A 23948-nucleotide genomic window follows, 5' to 3' on the forward strand; every position below is an offset into this window, starting at 1 on the left:
CCAGTGGTCATGTATGGATGTAAGAGTTGGACATAAAGAAAGCTGAATGCTAAAGAATTGATGCTTTTGAACTGTGGTGTTGGAGAAGACTCTTGAGAGTCCCTTGGACTGCAAGGAGATCCAACCAGTCCATCCTAAAGGAGATCAGTCGTGGGTGTTCATTGGAAGGACTGATGCTGAAGTTCTAGTACTTTGGCCACCTGATGCAAAGAGCTGACTCATTGGAAAAGACCCTAATGCTAGAAAAGATTGAGGGCAGGAGGAGAAGGGGATGACAGAGGATGAGATGGTTGGATGGCATCACTGACTTAATGGACATGAGTTTGGGTAAACTCTGGGAATTGGTGATGGACAGGGAGGCCTGGTGTGCTGCAGTCCATGGGGTCACAAAAAGTCAGACACGACTGAGTGACTGAATTGATATCCTTTTTATTTTTCATTTTATTTTTTTAAATTGGGGAATAATTGCTTTACAATGTTCTGTTAGTTTCTGTTGTACAACAACGTGAATCAGCTATATGTATACATATCCCCTCTTCTTGAGCCTCCCTCCCAGCCCCTCCCCATATCCTTTTCATAGAGAAAATTTATGTTTGATGACACTAAGTGAGTTGTTTAAGACTGCACAGCATTGGATTTTCTTTCTTAATTTTTTATTTTGTTTATTTATTTTATCTCACTGTAAATGATGTCAGCTGTTTGAAGTGCAACAGTACAAAGACATATAAAGAAAGATGCCATGATTCAGTCCACCTTAGATCCCTTTGTTTTCCCTGCCTTGTGGAGACTATACTTCCTCACTACATACTCAGTTAATTATGGATTAACTAGATCCACTTATTAAGGTATTTTTGGTTACTGATATTTGAAAAATGAAGAGAGGGAAGAATTTTCCTTATGAATTTTTCAGCATCTTATGTTTCTTTCTGGGGTGAGGGGGAAAGCTGAACTGTTATTCCACATCAACTTAAGTGTGTTAATATTGTAATTACTAACTCAGGTTGTCAGCACTGAGGTGCATATGCTGACTTTGAGTAAATGCTGATTATGTCCAATAGGATTTATTTGTTTGGCTATACCAGATCTGTTGCATCACACAGTGTCTTTAGTTGTGGCATGCAAACTCTTAGTTATAGCATATGGGATCTAGTCCCTTGACCAGGATAGAACCCAGGCTGCTGCATTGGGAGCTCAGAGTCTTAGCCACTGGACCACCAGGGAAGTCCCCCAACACTATTTAAAATCCATTATTTTTTCTATTGTTCCCTCATATATTCTTTTGTTTTAAATATATTTATTTCTTTTAACTGGACCACTTAGTAATTACTTTACAATTACTAATTACTTTACAATATTGGGTGGTTTTGCCATACATTGACATGAATCAGCCTCATCTATTCTTAAGTTATTATCACAGAATTTTAATGATATGCTTTTATGTTTGAAATTAGTGTGGGATATATCTCTCCCTAATCTTTTATTAGAAATTATGCATGTATAGTTTTTTTAAGTTCATTTTTATTAGACTATAGTTCCTTTACAATGTTGTGTTATTTTCTGCTGTATGGCAAAGTGAATCAGTTACTGCATACATATATCCCCTCTTTTTAAAATTTCCTTCCCATTTAGGTCATCACAGAGCATAGAGCAAAACTCCCTGTGCTATACTGTATGTGTCCCTAATCTTATTTTAAAGTTTTCTTACATATCCCAGTTCGGTTCAGTTGCTCAGTCATGTCCAACTATTTGTGACCCCATGGACTGCAGCACACCAGGCTTCCCTGTCCATCACCAACTCCCAGAGCTTGCTCAAACTCATGTCCATCGAGTCAGTGATGCCATCCAACCATCTCATCCTCTATCGTCCCCTTCTCCTCCTGCCTTCAATCTTTCTCAGCATTTTAGTCTTTTCCAGTGAGTCAGTTCTTTGCATCAGGTGGCCAAAGTATTGAAGCTTCAGCTTCAGCATCAGTTCTTCCAATGAATATTCAGGGCTGATTTCCTTTAGGATGGACTGGTTGGATCTCCTTGCAGTCCAAGGGACTCTCAAGAGTCTTCTCCAACACCACAGTTCAAAAGCATCAATTCTTCAGTGCTCAGCTTTCTTTATGGTCCAACTCTCACATCCATACATGACTACTGGAGAAATCATAGCTTTGACTAGATGGGCCTTTGTTGGCAAAGTAATGTCTCTGCTTTTTAATATGCTCTCCAGGTTGGTCATAGCTTTTCTTCCAAGGAGCAAGTCAATATATCCCATACATACAACATATCTAACATAGAAAGTTTTCTAAACTCTAGACTCAGTTCTTAAGGTACTTAGCCAAAAACGTACATGGGGTTCTTATCTTTTTTTTTTTTTTATTTAATCACCTTAACATTAAGAATGCATTTGAGAAAAAGACAATTTTATACTTTATTGAATCTTTCCATATAAGATTATGTGTGCACACATGTTTTTTATTCAAGTCACCTAGAATAGGTATCAGAAGATTTTTTAGTATTTTTTAAGCAGGTCCTAAACAATTTCTAGTAAGGTAATTTCTATATAATTCTCACCTAATTATTTTTGAGTGGGTGCTGAATTCAAATACCTTTTTTGATATCTAATTTTTTAATTGTCATAGAGATCTCAATTTCCCATATACATAGAAAATACTTTACACAAAGATAATTATTCAAAATTATTTCTAATGATTTGTGTTCAGAATTGCAAGCTAGCTCAAAGAATTCCCTTTTCAATCTCTCCTGTGCAATCTAAGCCTCCTATTACCAAATGCCTCTTTAATTATAGCTCATATATACTTAAATTACCTGTCTTTATGTCTTTTTTCTGTTTGTCCAAATGAATAAACTGTCCTTTCATTTCTCAATAGGTTTTAATTGGCTTTTCTAGGTTTCACTATATATTAGAAATAATCAGAATGATCAGTAAATGCTCTGAACAACCACAGTAAATATTTCTTTAATACACCATAGGTTTATAATACATTGAGTTTTACATTGCAGTTTCATTTCTCACCTAACAATAATAAGTATCATGCCTCTAAGACAAGATGTTCTATGGAGTCAAGTTCTGACTTTCGCCACTCTTGCCAATGGGGAATGTACTTCATTACATTGGGTGATGTAGGACTTCAATTGTTTTTTTTTTTTTAATAAAAAATATCAAGTTAAAAAAAATATCAAGTTGCCTTAACACCTTTTCATCACATCTGTTGCAGGAATAACTCTGTCTATTCTGGAACCCATATATATTGTAATCGCAGTTCTAGAGTACAGTTTAATCTTTAGTGTAGCATATATTCAGCATTTCTATTTTTAGAACTTTTCTTAAACTTCTACTTTAATGAGTAATCCTACAAATGTAATCTATCATCACTTTCTCAAATTACCCTAAAAGACTTATTAAGAATAAATTCCATTACTCTAGAAACAAACAAATTATAAGAATTTAACACCTGGTTGCATTTTGGCCTTCCCATCCAAATTCAGATCATGTGTTTAAAACATTTTGTTAAAGCTGGTGTTCTACTTTTTAACACCATACACAAAAATAAACTCAAAATGGATTCAAGATCTAAATGTAAGACCAGAAACTATAAAACTCCTAGAGAAAAAATAGGCAAAACGCTCTCTGACATAAATCACAGCAGGATCCTCTATGACCCACCTCCCAGAGTAATGGAAATAAAAGCAAAAATAAACAAACGGGACCTAATTAAACTTAAAAGCTTTTGCACAACGAGGGAAACCATAAGCAAGCTGAAAAGACGGCTTTCAGAATGGGAGAAAATAATAGCAAAAAAAGCAACTGACAAAGAGTTAATCTCAACAATATACAAGCAGCTCATGCAGGTCAATACCAGAAAAATAAGTGACCCAATCAAAAAATGGGCCAAAGAACTAAACAGACATTTCTCCAAAGAAGACATACAGATGGCTAACAAACACATGAAAAGATGCTCAACATCACTCATTATCAGAGAAATGCAAATCAAAACCACAATGAGGTACCATCTCACACTGGTCAGAATGGCTGCTAAAAGTCTACAAACAATAAATGCTGGAGAGGGTGTGGAGAAAAGGGAACCCTCTTACACTGTTGGTGGGAATGCAAACTAGTACAGCCACTATGGAGAACAGTGTGGGGATTCCTTAAAAACTGGAACTAGAACTGCCATACGACCCAGCAATCCCACTGCTGGGCATACACCCCAAGGAAATCAGAATTGAAAGAGACAAGTGCACCCCAATGTTCATCACAGCACTGTTTACAATAGGCAGGACAAGGAAGCAACCTAGATGTCCATTGGGAGATGAATGAAGAAGAAAGCTGTGGTACATATACACAATGGACTATTACTCAGTCATTAAAAAGAACACATTTTAATCAGTTCTAATGAGGTGAATGAAACTGGAGCCTTATACAGTGAAGAAAGTCAGAAAGAAAAACACCAATACAGTATATTAATGCATATATATGGAATTTAGAAAGATGGTAACAATGACCCTATATGCAAGACAGCAAAAGAGACACAGATATAAAGAACAGACTTTTGGACTCTGTGGGAGAAGGCGAGGGTGGGATGATTTGAGAGAATAGCATTGAAACATGTATATTACCATATGTGAAATAGATCACCAGTCCAAGTTTGATGCATGAAACAGGGCACTCAAAGCTGGTGCACTGGGACAACCCTGAGGGATGGGATGGGGAGGGAGGTGGGAGTGGGGTTCAGGATGGGGGACACATGTACACCCATGGCTGATTCATGTCAATGTATGGCAAAAAGCCACTACAATATTGTAAAGGAATTAGCCTCCAATTAAAATAAATAAGCTAATTTTTTTTTTTAAAAAAAAGCTGTTGTTCTACATAAAAACTCTTAACAGTTCTTAGAAAGTTATTTCAAGGTATTGTATGTTTTTTCTTTTTGTTGAATATTCAGAATAGAGTTGCCAGTTTGGTTGCTGCTGCTGCTATTCATTGTTTTGGTAATCTCCCCCATCATTATCTCCATTTCCAGAATTTCCTTGGCTATACTTGTTCATAGTACCTTTTCTTTTAAAACATTTTTTTTTAATTTGTGAATGACATATGTAAATTATGAGCAGCTGCTATGTCACTTTCTTTTAAAATTAATTATTATAAAACTCAGCTATTATTTGATAGGTATCTTTTCTGTCTGTTCTCCTTATTAAGTACCTTACAACTAATAATATTTTAAGGTAATTTTCTCAAATTATCTAGGTTAGTAAAAGCAGTGATACATTTCATGCATTGTAAAACTAAATCCAGGGTCCTTGAAATGTTATCATCATCATCACTATCTGAGTGCTACAGATGCTTTCGGACCACATGGGACTCACTGTCTGTTCTTTTGGCTTTCCATTCAGTTCCCCATGCCCTTTTTCTCTTTGACCTCAGCCCTGGAATTGGAATTTGAGCCCTGAGGTTTACTCTTTAAAGGGATTTTTCTGTCAGCTCCTGCAGGGATGTCTGTGCAGCCTTTTGAAACCTCAATTCCTGAGAGACATTTTAGTATCAAGAATAGCAATTTAAGAACAGTGATTAAAGTAAACTCATTAGAAGCATTAGTCAAACTCACTTCCTGCTAGGTAAGAATGTAGATTTTAAATAAAGCAAGCCATTATCTCAAAGTGTGTTCTGTTGGAGAAGGAATTGGGTGTTGTATTAATATAGCCATATATATTTCTATGCTGATTTTAAATTTTAAAAATGTCTCCTCACACAGCCTCATTCAAATGACCAATCAAGGAAACTATTATTTTTAAAGAAAGAGCAGTTCAGATATCACTTGCTGTGCCATCTGTAAACAGCACACAGAACTTCTCCCAGACTGTAATCTCTCATTCAAATAATACTCGGGCTTAAGAGTAACAGTAATGATTATGCTTTTTTATACTTATGAACTACTTGCCTCTTGCATAGACTTTTAAATATTTCTAGGTGAATTATTCTCATCTAATCTTAAGAGACCAAAGACACTGACATTGGTATTATTTCTGTCGTACTCATTTGACCTATTGAATGAGTCAGTGTGTTTTGATTACAGCAATGCAAACATTGTCAGGGCTAAATCACGTAATATACTGTGATTATATTTCCTTTTTATAGGACTTGTACTTCTTTTCTCCTTCAAAGTTATTTTGTTATAACTTTCTAGGCATCTATCACTGTTTATTCTCATACTTTCAGCAAAGATACAATCTCTCAATACTTTAAGACACATTAAGGGACCTCTCATTTTCAACTTTTTTTTCGCAGACATCCTTTCCCAAGATCTCCGTCACCCTATTCTAACCTTCTATGCTATTTTCTAGACCTGTTGCTCATGGGAAGATAGGAGATTGAGCTGCTCTGGTTTTCTAACTGCTTTATGTATATACAGGCATTCAGCCAATATTCTTACTTTTAGCCCTGCGTTTACTGTCATTGTCACAAGTACCCAATGTTTCCAGGTCCTGGGGAGATTTTAGAGTTGGAACCTTGCAAATCAAGCTGTTTCTGGACTTCCCTACTATTTTTTGGTTGGGACTTTCTCCACTAAGTCATTTTCCACTCACCTATTGCATAGTTATCAGCTGTGATATAAAACCATATAAAATTCAGCATAAAGTTGACTTCACCTCAACTCTTTTAGACCCGAAAGATTCACTTTTTTCCCTAGAATCTGATCCTTCAGGTCAAGTATTGATGGAGACTTTGCTGCCAACTCCTGTTCAGTAATGTATATAGTCACATACAGTTCAAACACACCAAAGACTTTTTGGTATAAAGAACAAAAACTTACTGAGATAAAGTTAATCTTAGCTCATTAAAATTGTTAATGTACTCATAATCTAATGTATATGTTCTAAGTTTGTAAAGCAGTATAGTATCCAAAAATGAGATTTTTAAAGAGCTAGGATGGAAAGTTGCTAACATATGATCCCCTATGTTTGTATACCACTTTCCAGTTTGCAAAAGTGTTTTGAAATAGGTTGTTTAATTCACTACAGTACTCATTAAAAATATGTTGTGTAGGATTAATGTGTGTCAGGCATTATTGTGAGAAGTTAATCTCCATCAAAGCAGTTAACACACTAACATTTAAATAAGAATTCATCAAATGCTAGTAATTAATATGATTTTAACTAAAAAACAATAGTATTAATTGTACCTCAGGTGCAAAGAATTAAATTGATCATAATTCTTCCTGTGTTACATGTTCTCAATATACGTTCATGCTTGTCCTGCTTTTATTTAGATATTTACCTCTAATAATGCAATAAACACTCATAAGTCTATCACTAAAAATAAAAACCAGGACCTTGATAATAACATCCATGTAACTATACAGATGGTAGCCACCCCTACCAACTCATACTCTGAACTTCCCTCCCCTAGAGGTAACCATCACCCTGATTCCCATTCAGCATTCTCTTGCTTCCTTTCCTCTTGCTGTATGTAATCTCCTTTGGGACTTTATTTTTTTCACTTTGCTATAAAGTTTTATTCTTATTTTTGTGCACTGCTGTGGTATATCATGTCTGACTACTATAGAACTTTCCACTTTGTGTATTTACTTCAGTTTTTTTCACCTATGCTCCTGTTCATGGCCATTTGTTCTGTTTCCAGTTTTTCACTACTGGGACAAGTACCACTCTGAAAAGTCTTATATTTGTTGCCTGTTGTAATGGATAAGAGTTTCTCCTGAGTCTTTCCTAGGAGTGAAATCAATGGGTCTTAGGTTATGCAGAGGTTCCACTTTAGGAAGTAATGAAAAACCCTCTCCCAAATGAATTCTACTAAGATACACTCCCACCAACGGTGTATGAGATGCTATTAATTGCCATCCTGGCCAACACTTGGTGTCAGCAGTTCTTTAAATTTTTGTCAATAAAATGAAGGTAGGTGGTCTTGATTTGCATTTCTCTGATTACTGATGATGTGGAATATTTCTTCATAATGTTCCTGTTGGTAATAGTAATAATGAATATTTCATCATTAAAATATATTTGCCATAAGTTTTTGGCAAATACACTATTAAGCAAATTTTCTTCTATTCCTAGGGCTTCCCTGGTGGCTCAGTGGTAAAGAATCTGCCTGCAATGCAGGAGATGTAGGTTCGATCCCTGGGTCAGAAAGATCCCCTGGAGAAGGACATGGCAACCCACTCCAGTATTCTTGCCTGGAGAATCCCATGAACAGAGGAGCCTGGCAGGCTACAGTCCATTGGGGTCATGAAGTTGGACACAACTGAAGTGACTGAGCATGCACACTCATGCAATTCTATTCCTAGTCTAGGAATATTATTAGCTGTCCCTGTTGTGAGAGTTACATTCTAATTTCCTCCCTTGCCAGGGCTCACAACCCTGTTGCCATTGTTCTGCTCACTAGTGTAAAGACCTGTTATTTTACTGAGCCTGTCATGGGCCCTCCTACTCGCTACCTCTTCATATTTATTTACGCTTCTGGTTAAATCTTCATGGATCTGAACCTTTACTCTACTATGAGCTCAGCACTGCATTCAGAAAAAACTGTCATTTTATCTCATATGTGTAAGTTTACAAGAAAAGAGTCTATCTTTAGGTCATCTACATCATTGATTTATCAAACTTAACTGTTAATAGGAATCACTGAGGTCTTGTAAAAATGCATATTCTGATTAAGTGTATCTGGGATGGAGCCCAGGACTGTAGATTCCTAACAAGTTCTCAGGAGATGCCTGTGCTTTTAGTCTCTGAACCATACTTTGAGCAGCAAGCTTCTACCTCAACCAGAGTTGGAAACAGAATTCCAAAATCAGTTTTCACATTTGGTCCCCAAAGAAAAGCTTCTGTAGAAATTTTTTGGCCTACTCCTTCAGTGCTTCCCTAAATTCACTAAACAAATTCTGGTGTAGAAAACATTACAGTTTACAAATTGGAGCTTAATCTTAGCTAACAAGAGGGTTTACCTAAAGTTCTTACATCCTGACATATTGGCCAGTGGTTTTCAAATAGGAATTTAACATATTATAACTAAATGTGTATCACTGGGTATGAGACTGAATTTTTGCCATTCAAATGGCTTATATTGATCTGATACCTCAATTTGCCAAAATATTTTGGTATATGTTGGCTCATTTGATCCCTGCAACAAATCTAGGAAGCAGATGTAATGACATCATCTCTCTGCCAAGGATTTTTTTGTGAGGGTTAAATGGGATGATGCTCATAAAAACATTTAGTCACTGCTCGACATGTAATTAATCACTCAGAAAAGGTTATATTTTGCTTCTGTTATTCCTATTACTTACACTATATGCACGTATTTTTTTTTCAGGTCATAAAGCCTGAACCTTGATAGAGGTTGTTAAATGATATGTGATGTGATACATATGATCTTAATTATGGCCCAAGTGACCCAGGTTGTCTTTTCTTTTTAAAATGTTTTCCTCTATAATTTTTCATAACTAAAGTGATGTTTCCTTATCCTAATTAGTAAAGCAGTGAGAAAAATAGATGAATGATAATAGTCTCCCATCATTAGACTTCATTCCTGATCCCTTGACAGGATTCCCCAAAATGCTAATGACATTTATATAAGCATTTGTGCATTTTCTTTCAATGCAACCAAATACTTATTGACACATACATTTATACCAGAGGCATTTCCTGGATTGTTGCCTTGAAAAACAAATGGGATTTACTAAGATAAGTTGTTTGTTTTGCAACTTCCTATTGTCAGAGAATAATAACATCATGGGCATTTTACAGGACAATAGATTCCCTTTGTTTTATGTTTTAATATTTCTCTTTAATTCCCATGGAAGACATTTGGTTTTATGTAGTGAAGCAGTGATTCTATCTTTTACAAATGTGCAAATCTCTAATCTTGCCAAGTTGCAATTTTGTTTCAGTGAAGTTTCTGTCAATTTTGAAGGCAATACCAGGTTTATAAACTAATATATTGTTACAGTGTCATTTGGAATCAGACATGATAAATGCTCCTTATTTCTTTTCTATGATACTATATTCTTTAATAAACCCTTTTATTTTAAAAATAAAGATAACTTTTTTTTCAAACTATCAAACAAAAATGGTCACATACGAAATGATAAAATTTTTTTCAAAGTCATCCAGTGGGTAGTGGGATCACAGGGAGAGCAGTAGATAGGGGCATTAAGGAAATGTTCAGCCATAATTTGATAATCATTACAGATGAGTGATGGGTAAACTGTTACCCTTATTTTCATTTATGTTTGAAATTGTCTGTATTAACGAATTTAAATATATAAATTTTTGATGAGCAAAAATGTAAATTGAGAAAAATAACAACTTTATAATATCCAGTCTTCTGGACAGAGTGAAGAGTATACATGCCAATATTCATGCCTTCTCTGAGACAGTTTAGAAAAGGTTAGTAAAATGTTTTACCTACTACTAGAATAACTCTGGAGAAGGCAATGGCACCTCACTCCAGTATTCTTGCCTGGAAAATCTCATGGATGGAGGAGCCTGGTAGGCTGTAGTCCATGGGGTCGCTAAGAGTCGGACACGACTGAGCAACTTCACTTTCACTTTTCATTTTCATGCATTGGAGAAGGCAGTGGCAACCCACTCCAGTGTTCTTGCCTGGAGAATCCCAGGGACGGGGGAGCCTGGGGGGCTGCCGGCTATGGGGTCACACAGAGTCGGACACGACTGAAGCGACTTAGCAGCAGCAGCAGCAGCAGCAGAGTAACTCCACCATTTTATTGCTACAGGTTTTATGCTTATCCTTGCTGTCCTCAGTGGATAATTTTCCAACTGATTATTACTGGTATAGCAGGAAGCTGTTCATTTTTGCCTACTTCTGTTCTATCTGCCCATGTTAATTTATGTTAATACTTATCAAATACTTTGGTGTATATAATCCTATTAATTGTGTATTTGATGCAACATTAAAACCAAGATTAAATGCTTTACCATCTTAATTAGTGTCATGCACTGCCAAATATAAAAAATCAGAATAATTGGGGGAGGGGTGTGGTATAAGTCTTTATCTGGCTCCTACCTGGCTGACCTATCTTTTAGACATAGGATGACCACCTGTAGAATGGGACCTGGGCTTTGGGTGGAAAATTTAATGAGACAGGAGCAACAAGGGATGCAATAACAGCCATATAAAACTCAAATTTAGTACTGACTTTCAGATTTGAAAATATTTATTTGTGATTAAAGATGAGAAAGGTAGGTAAATGTAGCTATCAAACAGATTATTCATTGGATCAAAATCTTGAATATCAGCTTCTACATTTTAATTGACTTCAGTTCAGTTTAGTCATTCAGTCATGTCCAACTCTTTGCGACCCCATGGACTGCAGCACACCAGGCCTCCCTGTCCATCACCAGCTCCTGGAGTTTACTCAAACTCATGTCCACTGAGTCAATGATACCATCCAATCATCTCATCCTCTGCTGCCCCCTTCTCCTCCTGCCTTCGGTCTTCCCCAGCATCACGGTCTTTTCAAATGAGTCAGCTCTTGGCATCAGGTGGCCAAAGGATTGGAGTTTCAGCTTCAGCATCAGTCCTTCCAATGATTTCCTTTAGGATGGACTGGTTAGATCTCCTTGCAGTCCAAGGAATTCTCAGGAGTCTTCTCCAACACCCCAGTTAAAAAACATCAATTCTTCAGCTCCAGTTTTCTTTATAGTCCAACTCTAACATCCGTACATGACTATTGGAAAACCAATGCTTTGACTAGATGGACCTTTGTTGGCAAAGCAATGCCTCTGCTTTTTAATATGCTGTCTTAAGTGAAGTGAAACTCACTCAGTGGTGTCCGACTTTTTGCGACCCCATGGACTATACAGTCCATGTAATTCTCCAGGCCAGAATACTGGAGTGGGTAGTGTTTCCCTTCTCCAGGGGATCTTCCCAATCCAGGGATTGAACACAGGTCTCCTGCATTGCAGGCAGATTGTGTATCAACTGAGCTATCAGGGAAATATGCTGTCTAGGTTGGTCATAATTTTTCTTCCAATGAGCAAGCGTCTTTTAATTTCATGGCTGCAGTCACCATCTACAGTGATTTTGGAGCCAAAGAGAATAAAGTCTGTCACTGTTTTCCTATCTATTTGCAATGAGTGATGGGGCCAGATGTCATAATCTTAGTTTTCTGAATGTTGAGTTTTAAGCCAACTTTTTCGCTCTCCTCTTTCACTTTCATGAAGAGGCTCTTTAGTTCTTCTTTGCTTTTTGCCATAAGGGTGGTGTCATCTGCATATCTGAGGTTATTGATATTTCTCCTGGAAATCTTTTATTTTTTTGTAAATTAATTCATTTTTTTGTAATTGGAGGCTAATTACTTTACAATATTACTTTGATTTTTGCCATACATTGACATGAATCAGCCATGGGCGTACATGTGTTCCCATCCTGAACCCCCTCCCACCTCCCTTCCCATCCCATCCCTCAGGGTCATCCCAGAGCACTGACCCTGAGTGCCCAGTCTCATGTATTGAACCAAGACTAGTGATCTATTTCACATATGGTAATATACATGTTCTAGTGCTATTCTCTCAAATCATCCCACCTTTGCCTTCTCCCACAGAGTCCAAAAGTCTGTTCACTACATCTGTGTCTCTTTTGCCATCTCACATATAGGGTCATCATTACCATCTTTCTAAATTCCACATATATGCATTAATATACTGTATTGGTGTTTTTCTTTCTGACTTACTTCACTCTGTATGATAGGCTCCAGTTTCATCCACCTCATTAGAACTGATTCAAATGCATTCTTTTTAATAGCTGAGTAATATTCCACTGTGTATATGTACCACAGCTTTCTTATCCATTCATCTGCCAATGGACATCTAGGTTGCTTCCATGTCCTGGCTATTGTAAACAGTGCTGTGATGAACATTGGGGTACACGTGTCTCTTTCAATTCTCATTTCCATGGTGTGTATGCCCAGCAGTGGGATTGCTAAGTCATAAGGCAGTTCTAGTTCCAGGTTTGTAAGGAATCTCCACACTGTTCTCCATAGTGGCTGTACTAGTTTGCATTCCCACCAAAAGTGTAAGAGGGTTCCCTTTTCTGTGCACCCTCTCCAGCATTATTGTTTGTAGACTTTTTGATAACTGCCATTCTGACTGGGATGATATGGTACTTCACTGTGGTTTTGGTTTGCATTTTTCTGATAATGAGTGATGCTGAGCAGCTTTTCATATGTTTGTTAGCCATCTGTATGTCTTCTTTAGAGAAATGTCTGTTTAGTTCATTTTTTAATTCAGTCGTTAATATTCCTGTCATTGAGCTGCATGAGCTGTTTGTATATTTTTGAGATTAGTTCTTTGCCAGTTGCTTCATTTGCTATTATTTTCTCCCATTCTGAAGGCTGTCTTTTCACCTTGCTTGTAGTCTGCTTTGTTGTGCAAAAGTTTTTAAGTTTAATTAGGTGGCATTTGTTTATTTTTGCTTTTATTTCCATTACTCTGGGAGAAGGGTCACAGAAGATCCTGCTGTGATTTATGTCACAGAGCGTTTTGCCTATGTTTACCACTAGGAGTTTTATAGTTTCTGGTCTTACATTCATATTTTGAATACATTTTGAGTTTATGTTTGTGTATGGTGTTAGAAAGTGTTCTAGTTTCATTCTTCTACATGTATTTGACCAGTTTTCAGAGCACCACTTTTTAGAGAGATTGACTTTTCTCCACTGTATATTCTTGCCTCTTTGGTCAAAGATAAGGAGTCCATAAGTGCGAAGATCTATCTCTGGGCTTTCTGTTTTGTTCCATTGATCTATGTTTCTGTTTTTGTGCCAATACCATACTGTTTTGATGACTGTGGCTTTGTAGTATAGTCTGAAGTCAGGCAGGTTGATTATTCGAGTTCCATTCTTCTTTCTCAAGATTGCTTTGGCTATTTGAGGTTTTTTGTAATTCCATACAAATTGTGAAATTATTTGTTCTAATTCTCTGAAAAATACCATTGGTAGCTTGATAGGGATTGCATTGAATCTATAGATTGCTTTGGGTAATATACTCATTTTCACTATCCATGAACATGGTATATTCCACCATCTATTTGTGTCATCTTTGATGTCTTTCATCAGTGTTTAATAATTTTCTATATATAGGTCTCTTGCTTCCTTAGGTAGATTTATTCCTATGTATTTTATTCTTTTCGTTGCAATGGTGAATGAAATTTTCCCTTAATTTCTATTTCTGTTTTCTCATTATTAGTGTATAGAAATGCAAGGAATTTCTGTGCATTAATTTTATATCCTGCAACTTTACTATATTCATTGATTAGCTCTAGTAATTTTCTGGTGGTGTCTTCAGGGTTTTCTACATAGAGGATTATGTCATCTGCAAAGTGATAGTTTTACTTCTTCTTTTCCAATCTGGATTCCTTTTATTTCTTTTTCTTCTATGATTGCTGTGGCTAAAACTTCCAAAACTATGTTGAATAGTAGTGGTGAGAGTGGGCACCCTTATTTTGTTCCTGACTTTGGGAGAATTGCTTTCATTTTTCACAATTTTTTTTATTTTTATTTTTTCATTCATCTTTATTAGTTGGAGGCTAATCACTCCACAATACCGCACTAGTACAGTCAATTTTTCACAATTGAGGATGATGTTTGCTGTGGGTTTATCATATATGGCTTGTATTGTGTTGAGGTATGTTCCTTCTATGCCTGCTTTCTGGAGGGTTCATTAATAATAAATGAATATTGAATTTTGTCAAAGGGTTTCTCTGAATCTATTGAGAGAATCATGTGGTTTTTATCTTTTCATTTTTTAATGGGGTGTATCACATTGGTTGATTTGCAAATACTGAAGAATCACCGCATCTCTGGGATAAAGCCCACTTTGTCATGATGTATGAACTTTTTAATATGTTGTTGGATTCTGTTTGCTAGAATTTTGTTAAGGATTTTTGCACCTATGTTCACCAGTGATATTGACCAGCAGTTTTCTCTTTTTGTGGCATCTTTGTCTGGTTTTGGTATTAGGGTGATTGTGGCCTCATAGAATGAGTTTGGAAGTTTACCTTCCTCTACAATTTTCTGGAAGAATTTGAGTAGGATAGGTGTTAGCTCTTCTCTAAATTTTTGGTAGAATTCAGCTGTGAAGTCATCTGGTCCTGGGCTTTTGTTTTCTGGAAGATTTCTGATTACAGTTTCAATTTCCGTGCTTGTGATGGGTCTGTTAAGATTTTCTCTTTCTTCCTGGTTCGGTTTTGGAAAGCTATACTTTTCTAAGAATTTGTATGTTTCTTCCAAGTTGTCCATTTTATTGTCATATAGCTGCTGATAGTAGTCTCTTATTATCCTTTGTATTTCTGTGTTGTCTGTTGTGATTTTTCCATTTTCATTTCTAATTCTGTTGATTTGATTCTTTTCCCTTTTTTTCTTGATGAGTCTGACTAATGGTTTTTCTATTTTATTTATCTTCTCAAAGAACCAGCTTTTAGTTTTGTTGATTTTTGCTATGGTCTCCTTTGTTTCTTTTTCATTTATTTCTGCCTTAATTTTTATGATTTCTTTCCTTCTACTAACCCTGGGATTCTTCATTTCTTCTTTTTCTAGTTGCTTTAGGTGTAAAGTTAGGTTATTTATTTGATTTTTCTCTTGTTTCTTGATGTAAGCTTTTATTGCTATGATCATTCCCCTTAGGTCTGTTTTTACTGAATCCCATAGGTTTTGGTTGTCGTGTTTTCATTTTCATTTGTTTCTATGCATATTTTGATTTCTTTTTTGGTTTAGATGTGATTTGTTAGTTATTCAGAAGTGTGTTGTTTACTCTCCATATGCTTGTATTTTTAATAGTTTTTTTTTTCCTTTAGTTGACATCTAATCTTACTGCATTGTGATCAGAAAAGATGCTTGAGATGATTTTAAGTTTTTTGAATTTACCAAGGCTAGATTTATGACCCAGGATGTGATCTATCCTGGAGAAGTTTCTGTGTGGACTTGAGAAAAATGTGAAATTGACTGTTTTGGGATGAAATGTCCTATAGATATCAATTAGGTATAACTGGCTCGTTGCATCATTTAACATTTGTGTTTCCTTGCTAATTTTCTGTTTAGTTGATCTATGCATTGGTGTGAGTGGGATGTTAAAGTTTCCAACTATTATTGTGTTACTCTTAATTTCCCCTTTCATACTTGTTAGCATTTGCCTTACATATTGCGGTATTCCTATCTTGGGTGCATATATGTTTATAATTGTTATATCTTCTTCTTGCATTGATTCTTTGATCATTATACAGTGTCCTTCTTTATCTCTTTTCATGGCCTTTATTTCAAAGTTTATTTTATGTGATATGAGTATTGCTACTCCTGCTTTCTTTTGGTCTCCATTTGCATGAAATATCTTTTTCCAGCCCTTCTCTTTCAGTTTATATGTGTCCCTTGTTTTTAGGTGGGTCTCTTGTAGACAACATATATAGGGGTCTTTTCTTTGTATCCATACAGCCAGTGTTTATCTTTTGGCTGGGCATTCAACCCATTTACATTTAAGGTAATTATTGATAAGTATGATCCCATTGCCATTTACTTTGTCATTTTGGGTTCGAGTTTATAAACCTTTTCTGTGTTTCCTGTCTAGAGAAGATCCTTTAGCATTTGTTGAAGAGCTGGTTTGGTGGTGCTGAATTCTCTCAACTTTTGCTTGTCTGTAAAGCTTTTGATTTCTCCTTCATATTTGAATGAGATCCTTTCTGGGTACAGTAATCTGGGTTGTAAGTTTTTCCTCTTTCATGACTTAAATATGTCCTGCCATTCCCTTCTGGCTTGAAGAGTTTCTATTGAAAAATCAGCTGTTACCCTTATGGGGATCACTTTCTGTATTATTTGTTGCTTTTCCCTTGCTGCTTTTAATATTTGCTCTTTGTGTTTGATCTTGGTTAGTTTGATTAATGTGTGTCTTGGATTGTTTCACCTTGGATTTATCCTGTTTGGGACTCTCTGGGTTTGTTGGACTTGGATGGCTATTTCCTTCCCCATTTTAGGGAATTTTTTAACTATTACCTCCTCAAATATTTTCTCATGGCCTTTCTTTCCATCTTCTTCTTCTGGGACTCCTATGATTCAAATGTTGGGGCATTTAACATTGTCCCAGAGGTCTCTGAGGCTGTCCTCATTTCTTTCAATTCTTTTTTTCTTTTTTTACTCTCTACTTCATTTATTTCCACCATTCTATCTTCCACCTCACTTATCCTATTTTCAGCCTCAGTTATTCTGCTCTTGGCTCCCTCCAGAGTGCTTTTGATCTCAGTTATTGCATTATTCATTATTGATTGACTCTTTTTTATTTCTTCTAGGTCCTTGTTAAACATTTCTTGCATCTTCTCAATCCTTGTCTCTAGTCTATTTATCTGTAACTCCATTTTGTTTTCAAGATTTTGGATCATCTTTACTATCATTATTCTGAATTCTTTTTCAGGTAGACTCCCTATCTCCTCCTCTTTTGTTTGGTTTGGTGGGCATTTATCATGTTCCTTTACCTGCTGAATATTTCTCTGCCTTTTCATTTTGTTTAGGTTGCTGTGTTTGGGGTGGCCTTTCTGTATGCTGGAAGTTTGTGGTTCCTCTTTATTGTGGAGGTTCCTCCTTGTGGGTGGGGTTGGACGAGTGGCTTGTCAAGGTTTCCTTGCTAGGGAAGTTTGCATCAGTTGTTTGGTGAGTGGAGCTGGATCTCTTGCCTCTGAAGTATCCAGTAGTGAGTTTTGAGGTGTTTATGGGTTTTGTGTGACTATGGGAAGCCTTATTTTAACGCTGAGTGCTATGTTTCTGCATTGTTGGAGAATTAGTGTGGTATGTCTTGCACTGGAACTTGTTGGCTCTTGGGTGGAGCTTGGTTTCAGTGTAGGTGTGGAGTCTTTTGGTTGAGCTCTTGTTCATTAATCTTCCCTGGAATCATGTGTTTTCTGGTGTTCTTAAGTTTTGTATTTAAGCCTCCTGGCTCTGGCTTTCAGTCTTATTCTTACAGTAGCCTCAAGACTTCTCCAACCATACAACACAGATGATAAAACATCTAGGTTAATGGTGAAAAGATTCTCCACAGTGAGGGACACCCAGAGTGTTTCACAGAATTGCATGGAGAAAAGGAAAGGGAGGAGGGAGATAGAGGTGACCAGGAGGAGAAGAGGGGAGTCAAAAAGGGAGAGACCAATCTAGCCAGTAATCAGTTCCCTAAGTGTTCTCCACAGCCCAGAACACCCAGAGAGATTCACAGAGTTAAGTAGAGAAGAGAAGGGGGGAGGGAGGAGACAGAGGTGCCCTGGGGGAGAAAGGGAGAGTCAAAAGTGGGGAAAGCAATCAAACCAGTAATCAAACCCCTAAGCAAAAATGTGTACTGAAGATTTGATTCTTAAAGGTACAGAATTGATAACAAATACCAAAAAAGCAAAGATTAAGAATCTAGAGTAGATGTTAGACTCTGAAAATACAATATTAAAAATACAAAACAAAATCAATCACAAAAATTATAAAATATATATATATATGAAATTTGCTTTTAAAAATAGGGTCTTTTTTTTGCAAGGTAATAGTAGGTTATAAAAATGAAAATTAAAGGAGTAATAAAGAACTTTAAAAAAAAAAATTTAAAAATGATAATAGTAAAAATATATCTAGGAATTTCTCTGGAGCTGTTGAGGGCAGTGTGGGGTCAGTTCAGTTTCAGATAGTTCCTTGTTCCAGCTTATACTTCTTCTCAAGGTCTATAGGCCCCTTCCAATGCTTAGTCAATGTTAACTACAGGGTTTTAATCTGTTGCACCTGTCACTTCCAGAGCAGAGAGAACTTTCCACTCTTTGTTTATTTTGGCTTCCTCTGTTTACAAGTCTCTTCAGTGTCTAATTTCTGCCCTGACACAAGGGGGCAAAGGTGGTCACTTATTTAGGCTCACTTGTTCAGTTGTGCTGTGGGGAGGGAGGAATACTGCAAACAAATATCACTGGCATGTGTGGGGAGTGCTCACAGTGTATGGACCACACTGGGTTTGCCCCTGCTCAGGGTGTGTGTGTGATTTCCCAGTCTACATTACTCAGGCTACAGGTTGCGCTGTAGAGGAACTGTCCAAAGCAGGCCCTGCATTTTGTGCACTTTCCAGGTCTAAGCTGCTCAGGTTCTCAGGTACTCCACAAAGGCACAGACTCAGTGGGGCGTGCGTTTTGTGCCCTTCCCAGGTCTAGCAGCTCAGGTGACCAGGTGCTTGGTAAGCGCACTGTCCCAGGTGGGCTGTGTGTCTTAATCACCTCCCTGGTCCCAGCCGCTCGGTTTCCCAGGTGCACAGAAAGAGTACCTTCTCAGGTCTGCCGTGTGACTCCTCTGGGGAGCAACCCTTCTGGCAACATGCCAGGCCTCCCTGTCCATCACAAACTCCCAGAGTTTACTCAAACTCATGCCCATCGAGTTGGTGATGCCATCCAGCCATCTCATCCTCTGTCATCCCCTTCTCCTCCTGCCTCCAATCCCTCCCAGCATCAGGGTCTTTTCCAATGAGTCAAACTCTTCACATGAGGTGGCCAAAGTATTGGAGTTTCAGCTTCAGCATCAGTCCCTCCAGTGAATACCCAGGACCTATCTCCTTCAGGATGGACTGGTTGGATCTCCCTGCAGTCCAAGGGACTCTCAAGAGTCTTCTCCAACACCACAGTTCAAAAGCATCAGTTTTTCGGTGCTCAGCTTTCTTCACAGTCCAACTCTCACATCCATACATGACCACTGAAAAAACCATAGCCTTGACCAGACAGACCTTTGTTGGCAAAGTAATGTCTCTGCTTTTTAATATGTTATCTAGGTTGGTCATAACTTTCCTTCCAAGGAGTAAGCATCTTTTAATTTCATGGCTGCAGTCACCACCTGCAGTGATTTTAGAGCCCCCCCCCCAAAAAAAAATAAAGTCTGACACTGTTCCACTGTCTCCCCATCTACTTCCCATGAGGTGATGGGACCAGATGCCATGATCTTAGTTTTCTGAATGTTAAGCTCTAAGCCAACTTTTTCACTCTCCTCTTTCACTTTCATCAAGAGGCTTTTTAGTTCCTCTTCACTTTCTGCCATAAGGGTGGTGTCATCTGCATATCTTGAGGTTATTGATATTTCTCCCTGAAATCTTGATTCCAGCTTGTGCTTCTTCCAGACCAGCATTTCTTATTATGTACTCTGCATATAAGTTAAATAAGCAGGGTGACAATAGGTTAGAGCTTTTCAAGGGAAAGTTCTCTCTCTCTCTCTCTCTCTTTTTTTCTCTCTCTGGCTATCCCACAGTTTGGGTTGCTATCTCATGTTAGCTCCCTCAGATTGTCCTCAGGGCATTCAGGCCTGGTCTTTACCCTAAGCATGCAACCACACCTACCTGTTCAGCCCCTCTGCCACCACTTGCTGGTGGCGGAGGCAAGCATCTGGGCTACTTCTCTGCTGTGAGTTGCAGTTAGGCATGTATCCTATGTTTTTTTTTTCTCCTCCTGGTTATGTTGCCCTTTGAGATTCCAGAAGTCCTCACAGACCCACTAGTGAGAGGGTTTCCTGGTGTTTGGAAACTTCTCCTCCTTCACGACTCCCTCCCCGGGACAGGTCTCCATCCCTAACTCTTTTGTCTCTCTTTTTGTCTTTTATATTTTGTCCTACCTCCTTTTGAAGAGAATGGGCTGCCTTTCTGGGTGCCTGGTGTCCTCCGCCAGCATTCAGAAGTTGTTTTGTGGAAGTTGCTCAGCATTCAAATGATCTTTTGATGAATTTGTGGGGGAGAAAGTGGTCTCCCCATCCTATTCCTCTGCTATCTTCTCTCCTGGAAATCTTGATTCCAGTTGTGCTTCATCCAGCCCAGCATTTCTCATGATGTACTCTGCATATAAGTTAAATAAGCAGGATGACAATATACAGCCTTGATGTACTCCTTTTCCTATTTGAAACCAGTTATTGTTCCATGTCCAGTTCTAACTGTTGCTTCCTGACCTGCATACAGATTTCTTAAGAGGCAGGTCAGGTGTTTAGGACTGCCTCTAGCTTCTCTATGAATGTGGGTTTTTTTTTAATATATATATATATATAGAATCAGAAGTCATTATTTTATAATCCCTTGTATTTGTTTTTCAAATTGAACTTTAGACAAGTATTTTTTTTACATTATTTGTGTGATCCTCAAGAGAAATATTTTGATAGAGAAAGAATAATATTATCTATTTGGTAGAACTATAGTGAAGCCCAGTGAAATAAATCAAAGGAAACCATTTAGCAAAATATCTGATAAATTTTTAAGAAATCAGTATATCCTTGTCATTTTTGTTATTATGTAGTGGTGGTTTTGTCTCTAAGTCAGGTCTAACTCTTGTGACCCCATGGACTGTAGCCCACCAGGCTCCTCTGTCCATGGGTTTCTCCAGGCAAGAATACTGGAGTGGGTTGCCATGCCCTTTTCCAGGGGATCTTCCCGACCCAGGAATAGAACCTGGGTCTCCTGCATTACAGGCAGATCCTTTACCAACTGAGCTACAAGGGAAGCCCTTGTTATTCTGTATATTATTGCTAACATTTTGCCTCACTATCTCCTTGCATATGTTCTGAAACTTCTGAATTGAGAATGTTCAGAGATATTCAAAATTCACAGAATGTAAGCAGCCCAAATTAAAGCTATTCTCATTTCATATCTTCATTAGTATTTTAAATATGAAAGCAATACTCTTTCATGCTAAATAGGAAAATTATGCAAGGCTAAATTTTAAAAGATTGTATCTTTCCTTTATTTCCCTTTATTCTTATCTCCTTATTAATTTTTAACAAATGCCTGCAGTCTGTACATAATGAAACATTCACAGGTATATCTCACTTTTCAGTGTTTTGTTTTATTGCACTTCATAGATATTGCAGTTTTTATTGAAAGTTCTTGGCAACCCTGCATCGAGGCTACTGGCACCATTTTTCCAACAGCATTTGCTCACTTCATGTCTCTGTGTCACACTTTGGTAATTCTCAGAATATGTCCAACTTTTTCATTATTATTATATGTAATAATGGTGATCTGTGATCAATGATTTTTGATGTTACAATTGCAAAAAAGATTGGGACTTGCTGTAGACTCAGATGATGTTTAGCATTTTTTAACAAAGTATTTTTAATTAACATATGCACATTTTTAAGACATAGCATTATCGCACATTTAATAGACTATACTATAGTGTCAACATAATTTTTCTATGCACTGGAAATCCAAAAAAAATATATGACTTGCTTTATTGCAGTGGTCTGGAACCAAACCCACAATATCTCTGAGGTATATCTATGTAAATGCATGAACATATATGATGGAGTTGGTGGTTTTCATTTGCTTCAACATGGAATCATTCTGTCTACGTTTCTACTGTCCTTTTCCCAATGCAGATATATATGTATGCATATAAAAAACTTCATGTTTCATGCTTGACTATTCAATCATTTAGTTAACATGGAAGTATTAGCATAATATGGGAATTAAATTATTAACTTGTACATTTTATAAAAATATTCATGTTGACTGATATCATTTGCGTTGTTAATACTGTTTCTTAAAGACTTAAATAAGTTTTGAGGCACATTCCACGGTTTAAATCGTCATGGTTTGGGTAAAATAATACTTTGTACTCTGATGAATATCCTCCTCTATTCTCCTTTCCTGAAGTTATTCTGTATTGATTTTATGTTGAATAGAATTATATATATTTAAGGAGTATGACATGATGACTTTATATGCATACACAGAGTGAAATAATCACTATAGTCAAACTAGTGATATATTAATCTCCTTCACATAGTTATCACTTTTTGTGGTAAGAGTACCTAAAGTCTATTAGCTATTTTCCAGTGTTCAGTACAGCGTTATTAACTAGTCATCATGCTATACACTAGATCTTCAGAAACTTATCCAACATAAACACCACTTTGTACACTTTGATGAATATCCCATTTCCTCCACATTCCCCACTCCTGGAAACTACCATTCTACTCTCTCCTTCCATGTATTTGATTTATTTAGATTACACATATGATTGAGATTGTATATTTTTTTTCCTTTTATGTCTGGCTTACTTCACATAGCATAATGTTCTCAAGGTTCATCTATATAATTTCTTTACCCATTCATCTGTCAATAGACACAGGTTGTTTACATATCTTGGCTATTGTGAATAATCCATGCAGTGAACATGGAAGTAGAGATATCTCTTCAAGGTATTGATTTCATTTACACTGGGTATACACCAAGAAGTTAAATTGCTGGATCATCTGCTGGTTCTATTTTTAGTTTTTTTGAGGAACTCCATACTGTCTTCCATAATTTACATTTCTATCAAGAATGCACAGGCATTCCCTTTCCTGACATTCTTGCTAATACTTATCTTTTTTCTTTTTATAAATAGTCATCTTAACAGTTGTGAGGTGATATCTCATTGTAGTTTTGATTTGCATTTCTTTAATGATTAGTGATGTTGAGCATCTTTTCTTGTCCCTGTTGGTAATTTGCATGTCTTTTGGAAAAATGTATTTTCAGGTCCTTTGCCCATTTTTTTATTGGGCAGTTTTTTTTTCTATTAAGTTTCTTGAGTTCCTTTTATATTTTGGATATTTATCCATTGTCAGATTTATGGTTTGTAAATATTTTCTCCCAATTCATAGGCTGCCTTTTCATTTTATTGATTGTTTCTTTTACTGTACAGACACTTTTTAGTTTGATGTAATCCCATTTTCAGAGAAGGCAATGGCACCCCACTCCAGCACTCTTGCCTGGAAAATCCCATGGATGGAGGAGCCTGGTGGGCTGCAGTCCATGGGGTCGCTAAGAGTCGGACACGACTGAGCGACTTCACTTTCACTTTTCACTTTCATGCACTGGAGAAGGAAATGGCAACCCACTCCAGTATTCTTGCCTGGAGAATCCCAGGGACAGGGGAGCCTGGTGGGCTGCCGTCTATGGGGTCGCAC

This window comes from Odocoileus virginianus, unplaced genomic scaffold, assembly GCF_023699985.2.
Source record: "Odocoileus virginianus isolate 20LAN1187 ecotype Illinois unplaced genomic scaffold, Ovbor_1.2 Unplaced_Scaffold_7, whole genome shotgun sequence".
In the NCBI taxonomy this organism is placed as follows: domain Eukaryota; kingdom Metazoa; phylum Chordata; class Mammalia; order Artiodactyla; family Cervidae; genus Odocoileus; species Odocoileus virginianus.